This window comes from Nilaparvata lugens, chromosome 3 (assembly GCF_014356525.2).
Source record: "Nilaparvata lugens isolate BPH chromosome 3, ASM1435652v1, whole genome shotgun sequence".
NCBI lineage: Eukaryota > Metazoa > Arthropoda > Insecta > Hemiptera > Delphacidae > Nilaparvata > Nilaparvata lugens.
This window is the reverse complement of record NC_052506.1, coordinates 26,583,774-26,596,713: the sequence shown is the minus strand read 5'-3', so window position 1 is coordinate 26,596,713 and position 12,940 is coordinate 26,583,774. Positions and strand designations below refer to the sequence as shown.

At 36.7% G+C, this 12,940-nt stretch overlaps 1 protein-coding gene across 2 annotated transcripts in view; it reads left to right on the top strand.

Moving 5' to 3' along the window:
- The window catches only part of LOC111054026 (rab3 GTPase-activating protein catalytic subunit), a 280,846-nt gene that overhangs the window by 220,706 nt on the left and 47,200 nt on the right, over nt 1-12,940 (top strand). The window contains exon 17 of one of the 2 annotated variants that reach the window (XM_039423431.1): nt 3,594-4,465. The exons of the other annotated variant lie outside the window; for it this stretch is intronic. The gene's annotated coding sequence lies outside the window, so the exon portion shown is untranslated. Of the gene's footprint in view, nt 1-3,593; nt 4,466-12,940 lie in introns of those variants that run through there. 2 annotated transcript variants of the gene reach the window in all.

Here is a 12,940-nt window from a genome sequence, read left to right as displayed (position 1 = left end):
CTAGGTGCTCACTAAGAAATCTTTTGGCGATATTTCAACTTCAAGGGCCGTTTGCACAGTGAGAGTTTAAACCATATTTCATTTCAAACTGGATTAAATCTGTATGAAGTCTCGTTTGTTATAATGTGGTTCATTTTGAGTTTAAGCCACCAGCCAATTATGGTTTTTAGGGGTTTAAATTTTGTCTTTTAGCATGTATATTCTTCTACCAATCTCTTAATTATAATTGAAATGTCCATACTATGATGTCCATACTCTTCAAAACAGTTGTTAACTGACAACTAAATTTATAATTTTGTCAGGTTGGCATTAAGTTGAGGATGGTTTCTAAACAAGATTTGAGATCTGTCACTTTAGCAGCAAGGTTAGCACCAAGTTGAAGAACTACAGTAATTAAAATACATTTATCGAGAAAAAAATTCATTGGGAACTGCTGCTTCAATCAGAGCTATTCCTGGGAGCAGTTAGATAATTTTTATGTTTCATAAAACAATCTTTTATGACGGGAGTTGCTTTTATCAATTATTGATCCTATTCTATCATGACTAATTTTGTTTGTGTATCAAACAGATCGTAAAAACTGCTTAATCAATTTTGATGAAATTTGGATAATTCAGTATGATAATAAAGTTTGATCTGGTATACTGAAGTTAATGTAAGAGTTGAATAAACTATTATATTTTTCTCAAATTCTTTGTAATGTTCTTAATGTGTGCTGTGAAAAATAATTTTGTCATTTAAGATTTGGCTTCATACTATTTTTTTTTTTTTTATAAAATGCTACATGGACTGCTTCATGTTTGTTTTTCCTCTGGAAATACATATGCTAAATGGACTCTGTTCATTTTTTCTCTGAAAATTGGAGGTATTAATGATCAAAGCTGATAATATTCATGAAACAATGTTCAAAAATCATTATTTTATTTGGAGCTGTTCAATAGAAAAATTATACAATCTTGCTCATGATGTCATTATATTGAAAAATACTGTCTGATTCAGTTACTTCAAATAAACTTTTACTGTTACCTTCTAATAATCACTTATGTTCTTCTCAATGGCTTCATTCTCTTCTAGTGATTGAATGCTGCTCAAAAAATTCTGTGCATCAGGTCTGCAGAATTTCTTTAGTGCTTGTAGATCCTTGTATTTTGGTAGGGACACTGGCAATGGACAAAGATACAATAGAGCTGGCTCATTCATTTTAGCCAATGCCATTTTCTCCAACTGTTCCTTTGTAGGTTTCCTTCGATACTCTGACAAGATTCTCTCTGTGATTCTAGTTGTTGTGAATAGTCCTGTATATGATGCCTTGTGCTTGATTGTTTGCGAATGCTGCTCCTCTACCTCAAGATGTACTATGGGCCTTGTAGATGCTGGGAACTTCTTCAAATACCATGAATCCAGAAACTCTGTCCACTTGAAAAACATATCTGATTTGCATTCTATTACAATGAATGGGCTTGGTTTAACTCTTGCATTCTGAATAACTTCTCGCCAGTCTTCAGGTGTTTCAGCCAATGATCTCCTGTTGATAAGACCCATGTTCTTGTCTGTCTCCATGTAGGAATGACCTCTTATGGGAAATGTCATTGTAATACGAATACAACGTTTTTTTGTGACTGTTATGTAGTGCACATATTGCAGAAGTGTGAAGTTCTTATTCTGCCCACTGCAAGAATCACAAAATATATGGAGTTCAGTCACCTCAGGGCTTAGTTCATTCTCTATAAAATTATTCAACATTGAAGTAACATCATCTGCACCTTTTCTTGCTACTGTCTGATCATAAGTATAGAAATATGACTGACCAGTACCCAAGAGATGAATATTAAACAAATAAAACGAAAGCTGTCTGTTATAGTACACATTGTTGGTTGTTATATTTGGTACTGGCAGATTTCGACCATAATCCATCGTATTGCTTCAAAACACTTGTTCTTTTTTTATTGTCTATGTGCATTTTTCTTATTGCGATAGAACCACTCTGCTCGCTTCAGGTGAAATTTCATCTCAATATGTAGCTCAGCAATATCTTTATCTATTTTTTGTCTCTCCTCTTCTATGGTACAGTTCTCTTTTGCAGTCCGTATCCATCTTCCTTTGCCTTTAGCTCATCACATTTACTACAAGTGTCTGTACGTGGATAGCCAAAAGATATATTGAACTTGGTAGTGAACACCTCTCTGAATTTCTCATATGATATTTCAATGCCTGGATTTTTGCTTAAAAACATACCTAAAAGTTTCTTGACATTAAGTTCCTCTGGCAGATATGAGTATCAGTATCATGCAAACTGTAGTGTGCCTTTCTACCTTTAAGAGATCCAAAAAAATCAGTTATAGCATCATATGTACGTTGTGGTAATTTACTTTTGCCCCTATCAGCATGCTTTCCCCTCTTATCCACTGGAGGCATTCCTGTAGTTGCCAAAGCATGCTTGATTGTATGAAGTCGACATGCAGTTACTCCAAATAGACTCATGAACGCTCCAAAGCAAACATGTACTTCATCAATTTTACCATTCTTTACAACCCTCACTTTGTAAGTATACGAAAAATCATTAAATTTTGCAGACTCCTCGTCCTGTCTTGGCCGTCTCCTTACAATAGGATCAACACTAATCAAGCCAGCTAAAAACGAATTTTGTGCATCTCTATTTCCTAAACCATTAAATTCTTTCATAAGTAAATGTCTCACTGTTGAATCAACCACTTCAAAGCATTTAAATCTCTTACATTTGCAGTCAGGTCCCATTTCATACGTTGTATTTCTAAGCCTTTTGTCAGCATTCTGAACAGAACCAAACTTTCATCGCTTTTTTGAAGAACATCCACTTTTTTCATGGGTTCCTTCATCACTACCTGTACTCTCACTCTTGTTTTTCAACAAAATAAATGGAAACAAAAGATAAATAACCTTTCAAAAACATCTACCAAGCACCAAAGAACACAGACACCAACTACTGTACTATAGCCTTGTGAACAGCTGAGAGGACCTTGTTCGTTATTACATGTGAAGCCATGGACTTTGTGCTTTACTTCTCTGTATGCTATTTCTTCTTTTGCTTATATCTGGGACTATGTTCAATATATCTCTGAATGATTTTGCATGGGAATAGTACAGCATGATAGCCAACTATTGCAATGAAAATCTCAATTTTGAATATTTTGGACTATGTGCGTTTTTTCTCTGAGCCCTCCATATGGAGGGTATTTTTAACACCTATAGGGAAACATCTTTTTCATAACACTAAGGCTATCATACGGTCATTTTGACCGTTTCTATTCTAGTGCCTATATTCTGTCAAGTTATTGTTATTTGGAGTAAATATAATGTTTGAAGAATGAAATAAGGCTTTTTCAAATTCAAAAATATATAATTTAAGCATTCAAACATAATTATTTCAATAATGAAATCAGCAAAAAAGATTATTATGCTTTCAAAAATATTATGAGAATGAAAATATTACTCACATAATTTGAATTTTCAGAGGCAAGTATTGTTCATTTGATTGCACAGTCTGTACAAATCCTTCTCTGACATTTTCCACAGATTGCAAGAGTGCACTTTATGCATTTGTGCTGGGTTTTCAGGTCACTACCAGGTGGGCACTTTTCACAGGCTTTCCTCTTTGGTAGACGATCTTCTAGCACACCCTCAACAGCAGGAGCATTGATACCAATTATTTTATTGATGTCCATCTTCAAGTCTCATGGAAAGTTAGCAATGGTGAGTCTCTTCCGCAGATGGGGAACAATCAAATCCTCCCCAAGGCTCTTGATGAAATTGAAGCACTCCATCATAGGAGTTTCTTTGTAGCTCAAAAATACGATGAATGAATTCACACTGCAGATGTTTATGAGTCTATAGAATACAGCAATAGGCCATCTCCTAGTTTTCCGATTTGAACTGAAGACTGCACATTTCATATCGAGGAGATCTACACCAGCTTTGGTGCTGTTATAGAAACATATCATTTCTGACTTTTTTTGTACATGGTTTGTCTCGATTGTGTTGTGCATAGAGGAAATCAAGCACACAGCTCTATTCTTCTTTGGTACGAAGGAACGAAGGGTTGCTTCCTTTCTGAAACCATAAATTTTTGTTTGTACCGCTCGTGAATTGCTTGAAAGAAACTCTGTTGGAATACACCTTTTATCCTTTCTCATTGTACCAACATAAGTGAGCTTCATCTTTCTCATTTCGTCTACAGCTTCAATTGATGAGAACCAATTATCAGCTGTTATATTTCGGTTGCTTCCCTTTATTTTCTTACTCAGGCATATGAGAGACTGAGTAGGAATACTGAGCTCTTTTTCTTTTTCTGTTAGACCAACTCCATCGCTCCCTTTTCCTGTGTAAATGTACACATTATACAAATAGGACGTTTTAGCATCAGCAATACACAACACTTTTATTCTGTACTTCTTTGGCTTCTTTGGCATATAGACCTTGAACCCACATCTACCTCGGAAGGGGACAAGCATCTCATCAACAGTTACAACAGCCTGACTGTTCGAAATGACCTTTTCAAAAATCTCTGAAATTGCAGCTGCTTTGTTATCCACTTTTCTAGCATTTCGGGTATGAGCTTCATCAAATTGTAAACAGGCTATTAGATTTTTGTAACGTTTTTCAGACATAGTAGCCCTGAATATTGGTTGGCTGGATTCATCTTTAGTGAAAAGAGAGTTCATATTCTCATTGTTCGACTTCAAGACTGAAGCTAAGAGCAACAAACCAATTAGAGCATTCACTTCTTTACTATCTGTGTCCCTATAATTAGATCTTTTACCTAGAGGAATTTTTTCATGAATACATGCTAACTTGACATTGGTGTTGATTACTACTGTTTGAATGATATCATTATCAAAAAATAGTCTCCATACATCCTCCTTCTCAGGATTATTTCCCAATGCCTTTGCAGGCCCTTGAATACCAGGAAGTGTTCTTATAATATTTCTCTCTGCTGTTCTCACATTCCTTGAAGGCGGTTCACTCTTCCAAGCATTAGGAGGTCCACATTCACTTTTCTTCTTTCTCTCAATAAAATATGGTTGAAGGGGTGCATTCTCACCTACAGCATTTAGGATTTCATTTCCATCTTCTTGATTGTCATTTTCCATCACTTGATCGTCAATCTCACCTACAGCATTTAGGATTTCATTTCCATCTTCTTGATTGTCAATTTCCATCACTTGATCGTCAATCTCACCTTCATCACTTGAACTTGAAGAAGAGTCTTCATACTGTCTATCATCTATTACAAAATCAGGGTCATTATCGGAGTCATTGAAGTCTATATCTTCATATGAACCATCATCCTCAACATTTTCACTCTCTAATAGGCTGCGAATTTTGTCACCAAAGTCAGGATCTTGAGTTGAATAAGTCTGTCTTGTTCCTGCACCATCCATTTTTTATGGAAAAATATGATAAAAAACACTAAACTATTCACAGTCTATATACAGTAGATACACTATTTCAAAATACACAAGAAAGAGATGATCTTTATACAAGTCTATATACAATCTACATACAAGAAAAGTACTCAACAACACAAAGAGAAACATATGGCATTTCTGACCGACAACAAGCTGACGGGAGGGGGAACATATGGTAAAACTGACTGACTGCAAAATTACAAATAGATACTGTCCGAGCACAAATCAACCTTGAACTGAAATATTTTGTGCGATATGGAGAGGTTTTGAGGTGGGGGGAAGCTATTGGGAGCCTCAAGTCTCAAGGTTACACAGTTTAGCCAACACAAGGATGTAAAATTCCCAATTGGTCCAAATGAACAATGTTTCCCTATAAGTGTTAAGAAGGAGGGACTTCAGAAGTGTCCATTGTGGAATCTGTGTGCAAAGAATGAGGAAATTCGGCCAAAATTTAACTGGCGAAAGAAAGGGGTTATTTATTCAAACGGCCAAATAGCTGTTGCTGCTTTTCCTAATGTAAAAATATCTTTTATAGAAATAAGGCGATTTTCCCATGAATTGATTGTTTTACCAAAGATAATAGAAGTTTTTTTTTTTTTTTTATAATAGTTTTCGATAAAATATTGGAGAATATGCATAACAGTTTGTTGATATTCACTTGAAACTGTCAGTATTCCTCATAAATAGCATCAATGCTCCCCATTCAAACAATGCTGACTCATTGATGTGAATCTTACTATAATTTTTTTACATTAGATCAGATGAAGATAGATATTTTGATGTTACCTACTGTTTCAATTTCAATTATGTTTGACATTTTTGCTTTTTATGCCATCTGTTATTATTATGTGAAATAAGCTCTCATTAAAATAATGATATCATAATCATTGAAGTCGATAATACTAAGCAAGCAATTCATGTTTGAATATGTGTGTTTGTGGATATGTATGTATTTCAGACTGATCTCGAAAATGGCTATAATGATTTGATTAAGTAAGGAGTATAGTGGGTGACAGAATCCAAGGTCAGGGCAGTGGACTGTGAATGATAGTTGGTATAAATACCTACAAATAAATCTTTGAATTCTGTGCATAAAAATACTGATAGCTTGAAGTGTGGTAAGTACGCCAATAAAAGACTAAATGAATCAAAAACATAAGATTTAATAATAATAAGATAATAATAGGCAGATGGCCACATACAAAAAAACAATTGTAAGTAGATTGAGTCAAATGTCTTGGGATCAATAAAATAATAATAGGCAGATGGCCACATACAAAAACAATTGTAAGTAGATTGAGTCAAATATCTTGGGATCAATAAAATAATAATAGGCAGATGGCCACATACAAAAACAATTGTAAGTAGATTGAGTCAAATATCTTGGGATAATTACAACATGATAAAACGTTAGAGAAATACAAAATTTAAATGAGATTAGGTCAATGACATTAATGACCATTGAAGTCTGACAATAATCGAAAAGGTAATATTAATGATACCTGAAATGAATATAAATTGAGTGCTATAATGAAAGTTATTGCTGTAAGGTTCAATCTTAATGATTTATAAGAGGAATAATAATAAATGACAATGATTTACAAAAGGAATAATAATAAATGACAATGAGCTGCAGATAGTGCTCAACAAATAGAGTACATTAAAATATAGGCGGCATAGGCCTTCAGTAAATTAAAGGTCAAGTAGATATCAATTGAGCAATTAATAGGCGTCAGTGGCCTCAGTGATTTGAATGTCAAGATAGACATCAATAGTACAAAGGAATAATAACAAATGACAATGAGCTGTAAATAGTGCTCAACAAGTAGAATACATAAAAATATATGTGGCATAGGCCTTCAGTGATTTGAATGTCAAGATAGACATCAATAGTACAAAGGAATAATAACAAATGACAATGAGCTGTAAATAGTGCTCAACAAGTAGAATACATAAAAATATATGCGGCATAGGCCTTCAGTGATTTGAATGTCAAGATAGACATCAACAAAAATTAATAGGCATCACTGGCCTTAGAAAATCACTTGTAAAGCCAAGGGTAGCTGTCAAATCCAATGAAATAAATGCTACTATTGAATACAATTATATAGGCATCAGTGGCCTCAGAAAATCACTTGTAAAGCCAAGGGTAGCTGTCAAATCCAATGAATTAATAGGCGTCGGTGGCCTTAGTGAATCACTTGTAAAGCCAAGGGTAGCTGTCAAATCCAATGAATTAATAGGCGTCGGTGGCCTCAGTGAATTGAATGTCAAGATAGACATTAATAAATCAATTATGATACATACGTAAATGAAAATTGAATAGAATGATTTATGTAACCTGAATAAAATTTTGAAGAGGAGATGCAGCCAGGCAGACAGGCAATGACTCCGCAATACCCACAGGAACAGGACATCAGCAAGCGATGATGTGATCTGGCCATGCGATGACAAGCATGGAAGCGCCCATCACAGCAGGCAAATCCCCCAGTGGAAATGAGAACAGGAGCAAGTAGAATTCCAAACGAATAATCCGACCTTCAAGTTGTGGAATTTTTAGATTGATTTCCAAACGGTAGAGATGATGAACTTGAAAGTTTGAGTTTCACGAGGTGAAGCCAATTGTAGAAGAATGGCAATTGAAGCCCACACGAGGTTGTAATTTTTGACAAAGTTTATCAGAGTAATATGCGAAGCAATCGATGAATAATTGAATCACAATTGAAGAATAGAATAAATGAATTAATTTAAAAGAATAATTCACTTTTAAAAGCGTTCCGTAGATCCGATGAATAGCAAAAAAATGCCCACACGAGGTTGCAATTTTGATAAAGTTTATCAGAGTAAATGAGTGAAGAAAACGATGAATAATTGAATCACAATTGAAGAATAGAATAAATGAATTAATTTGCAGAAGTAATTCACACTTTAAAAACGTTCTGTAGATCAAATAAATAGCGATGAACGCCAACATGAGGTTGCAATTTTTGACAAGTTTATCAAAGGTTTATCAGAGTAAATATGCAAAGCAATCGATGAATAATTGAATCACAATTGAAGAATAGAACAAACGAATTAATTTGAAGAATAACTCACTTTTAAAAACGTTTCGTAGGTCCGATGAAAATGGATAAAAGGTTTAGACCGACAGCGTAAATGCACTATCGACTAGGAACCATTGCAAAAGACAAAAAGATGCTACAATGCTCGATGAAAGAAGGAAGATGCCAGATGTGTTTGAAATGTAGGTAAAACGTTTACAGACGTTTGGTGAAAAAGTGGCAAATATCTAGAAAGTAAGATGCCTAAAGACAAGATTAAATTCCAAAAAATCGAATAGCACAAATATTTAAATTGCAACAGCAAATAATCCGACGAAAAAATACGAATAAAAGGATAGAAAACCAACTTGACTAAAGCAGTGTCGTAGAACCGACTGTGACGTCACTGGTCAGCACGGACGGACAAAATGACGACATGATGTCTACGTAGTAGCGGAACGAGTAACAAGTGGAACCGTTCCAATAAATGCTTTGTCAGATTTTACATTAACTGGGCCCCTTGTGCCATAAGGGGGTATGGCACAATAAGAAAAAGTAAGAAATATGTAAAATCTGGCAAGGCAATTGGAAATTGAAAACTGGGCCTCATGTGAGAACCAGGGGAAAAAACAATGAAACCTAAAAATACAACATGAACCATAAGAGCAAGGGGATTAACTAGAATCCTCATCAATGGGAAGAGGTGCTAAACTCGAAATAGCTATCTTAAAAGTGCCAGAGGGAGTGAGAACAGTGACAACTCGAACCTTGTCATCCTTACCGGGATGAACTTCAGTAATGCGCGCCAGCTTCCAAGTGGACTGCGCGGAACCAGGATCCTTCAAGATGACAACCGTACCGACCTTCAAATTTTCACAATCGTTTAGCCATTTGCCTTTTTTCTGAAGAGTGGATGAGGAGTGGGTCTTTTTTCTGAAGAGTGGTGGAGAAAAAGTATGAGATTTGGGGCCGCCTACACGAATAGAAATAGGACCGGCATAATCCAAACCACAATTATGAAAGTGAACATTAGCCTGAACGCGGGCCGCTGGTAAACTACCCATGATTTGCTCAGAACGAAGAGCCGAAAAGCGAAAACACATTATGCAATGCCGCAATACACTTTTGATGGTGTGATGGGTGGAAGGAAACCAAAATCGTTGTCTTACACTGGCCATGGTGGCCTGCACACCAGCATGACTTAGGCGACGATGGTGAGCAATAATCAATGCATGAGTGAATTTGTGATTGCTAGGCAACAATATTTGATGTTTATAATCAAATGAAGCATTTGCATTCTGCAAACGTCCACCAACTCTGAGCAGAGAATCTGAATGAAATGGTGACAAGGCTTTAATAGAACTATTAGGCAATAGCTCCTGATTTTGACGCAATGCTTTAAGTTCAGCAGAGAAGGCCTCTTCTTGAATGGATTTGAAGATACAATTTTCAGCTTCTGAAATTTCAGAGATAGCTAATTGACCAAAGCGCGGAGTGACTGAATTTTGTTTCCTACAATTATGAATGAACTGTAGAACATACGCTGTTGTACGAACAATTTTGTGATAAGTGGAGCAACTATTAATTATGCCTGAGATAACATCATTACAAGAAGAAGTAGTAGCTAATACCTGAACTGATTGAGAACTGATTTCCTGAACTGATACCTGAACTGATTTCTCTAACTGATGAGAGACATCATTTGAAGTTAGAAAATTCGACATGACCTTATGGGGAGTGGCCACAGGCGAAGCAGGGAGGCACGAACGAGGTGCTGCAATAGGACAAATGGTTTTACAAGAACCAAATATGACCCAACCTAGACTGGTTTTCTGAAGGATGGGAGCGTTTTGAGCTAGATATAATTTACCAGGCTGAAGAACAGATGCAAATATGCCAGCACCAAGTAACAGATCTACAGGCTTAGGCTGATCAAACAATGGATCCGCTAATTTGAGTTCAACAGGAATTGAAATTTTGGAAAGATCGATTTTCACACTAGGAACATTGGATGATATGGTATCAACTACAATACAATTTTCTTCGACTGACCACAAACGTTCAGCTGAAGACAAGCAAACTGAATGAGAAACAGATGATTTGGTCTTATTCTCACCTACACTATGAATCAAAGTGTCAGAATACAAAGTAACAAGTGACAATTTTTCAGCCAACCTAGTTGACATCAAATTACAATCAGAGCAAGAATCTAAAAGCGCGGTTGCTTTAATAAATCCCCCACTAGAAGATTGAACCAAAACTTCAGCAGTAGGTAACAAGGCGACAGTTGGTTGCTGTTGCAAACACAGAGACGAAGTGGAGCTCATTGTGACATGAGAGTTCTTCTGAGGCTGTTCTGCATGAGAAACAGCTTGCTTAGTTGTTTCCGCATTCTGAACCATGACGGAATTCAAAACAGCGTTCTTACCCTTGGAGGGAGCAAAAGATTGAGAATGAATAACATTTGAAGTTACCTTATCCTTAGAAGTAGGCTGAGTGTCCCGTGATTGAGGATACGACCTATGAAGAACAGTGTGGTGACTCTTGCCACAAAGTGTACACGATTTGTCTGAACAAACATGATTGGGTGCGAAAGGCTTGAGGCAATTATAACATAACCTTTTGTCACGGACAGCATTCCAACGATCAGTAACCTGCAACTTCAATAATTCATTACAACGATTTGGAAAATGACCAACAGAATTACAAAAACTACAAGGTGACATAGAAGAGGTAGTAACCTGCATCCTAGCTTGAACATTCGATTGATTTTGATTGAACTTCGGCTTGCTATGAGCACCAACCGAGTTGGATGTACTTTGCTGTACATTTCCTTGATGATGGTTAGCTGAGCTTGAAGCAACAGCTTCCATGATTTTGCATTGTGATTCCAAAAAATTCCAAAATTTATCAATGGTGGGAATGTCGTGTATACCAACACTCTTTTCCCATTCTCGAACGGTAGCAGTATCCAACTGCAACAACATTTTGTGCATGTACAATAAGTCCTTGATTTGGACTCCAAGTTGAAGCGCTTCGAGCGCGGTAATGTGGGACTTGCAAAAGTCAATGAATGCCCGTAATGATTGCGGACAGTTACGCTTTATGGTAGGCGGAGATTCAATTGCCGTGACGTGCCTGGCAGCAATTAATCTCTTATTGTCATACCTCTCCCTTAAGAGGTTCCATGCAAGCTGAAAACCATTTTCGTCAGCTTCAATGTGTTCCACTCTAGCGAGAGCTTCACCACTGAGTGATTGACGAAGATAGAAAAATTTCAATGAATCATTAATATTATCTTGATTACCAATAATATTGGTAAAAGCACTTGAGAATGCTTGCCATTTTGAAAGCTCCCCATTGAAGCGTGGAAGCGGAATCTGAGGCAACTGAAAATTTGCCAAATGTGAGTTTTGAGATGTTGGCCGCTGGGAAGCACCAGCAGTGGCCTCATTGTTGCGTTGTCTGCTTCCAAAAGCAGTTAATGCAGCGTTTGCCTTAGAGGTAATGGAGATAAACTTATTAAGTATTTCAAAATGAGTTGAAATATCTTGTGTTTGCAACTCTGCATTCCATAACTGTTCATGAATCTTATCATACTTAATTCTAAGTGAACCTAGTTCGTTTTTGACAGTCAACAATTGATAATAAGTGGCTTCAGTGTCCACAACATAATCGCTATAGCTGGTTATGAACCAATCTATAGCTGGTTATGAACCAATCTATTTCGTGGTGCAAATTGTCTCTTGTATTGAAAAGAGCAGAAGGCTCAGGAAGTGAATCTTCCTCATGATCAGACATGCTTAAAAACTAACAGAAAAACCTGAGTGAACGAAACGATGCTGCACTGTAGCAATGCGATTGCTGCGCCAACAAGCAACTTTGGGCGCTGGTCCAGTACGCAGAGAGGCACGCCTGTGCGTTTGAGGCAAGTTGTATCAAGCTTGCTGTGCGGCGAGTCAAGTAGCAAGCTCGCAAGGTGGTGTAGTTTGCCGTGTGTTGTTTTCTCAATGCGCAATAGCCGTCTGTGACCAGTTCAGTGCGGTTCAGTCTCTCAGGGTACAAGATAGTTGATAGCTGGTGCATACACGTCGCAGCGTGCTTTGAGTTGCAGCCAGTACTGAAAATTTGAAACAAGTGTGTGAATGCTTAATATTAAACAATATAAACATACAAAGGTACAATGGAATAAAATATACTCTAGAGTGGGACCTAATCATTGGCGTCAAGCTAGACTATTAGGCACACCGTCACTGAAACCCTAAGGTTCAATGGACCAAGAAATGGGTAATAAAAATTAACAATTATCCTAGGTAAACTGGGACAAAGATGACGGGCAGGAGGACCAATTTTTTTCCAATTGGTCCCCAATTAACAATTATCCTAGGTAAACACTGGATCATGGATCAAGAAATCCAGCCCGGAGGACAAATTTTTATGACAGAATCCAAGGTC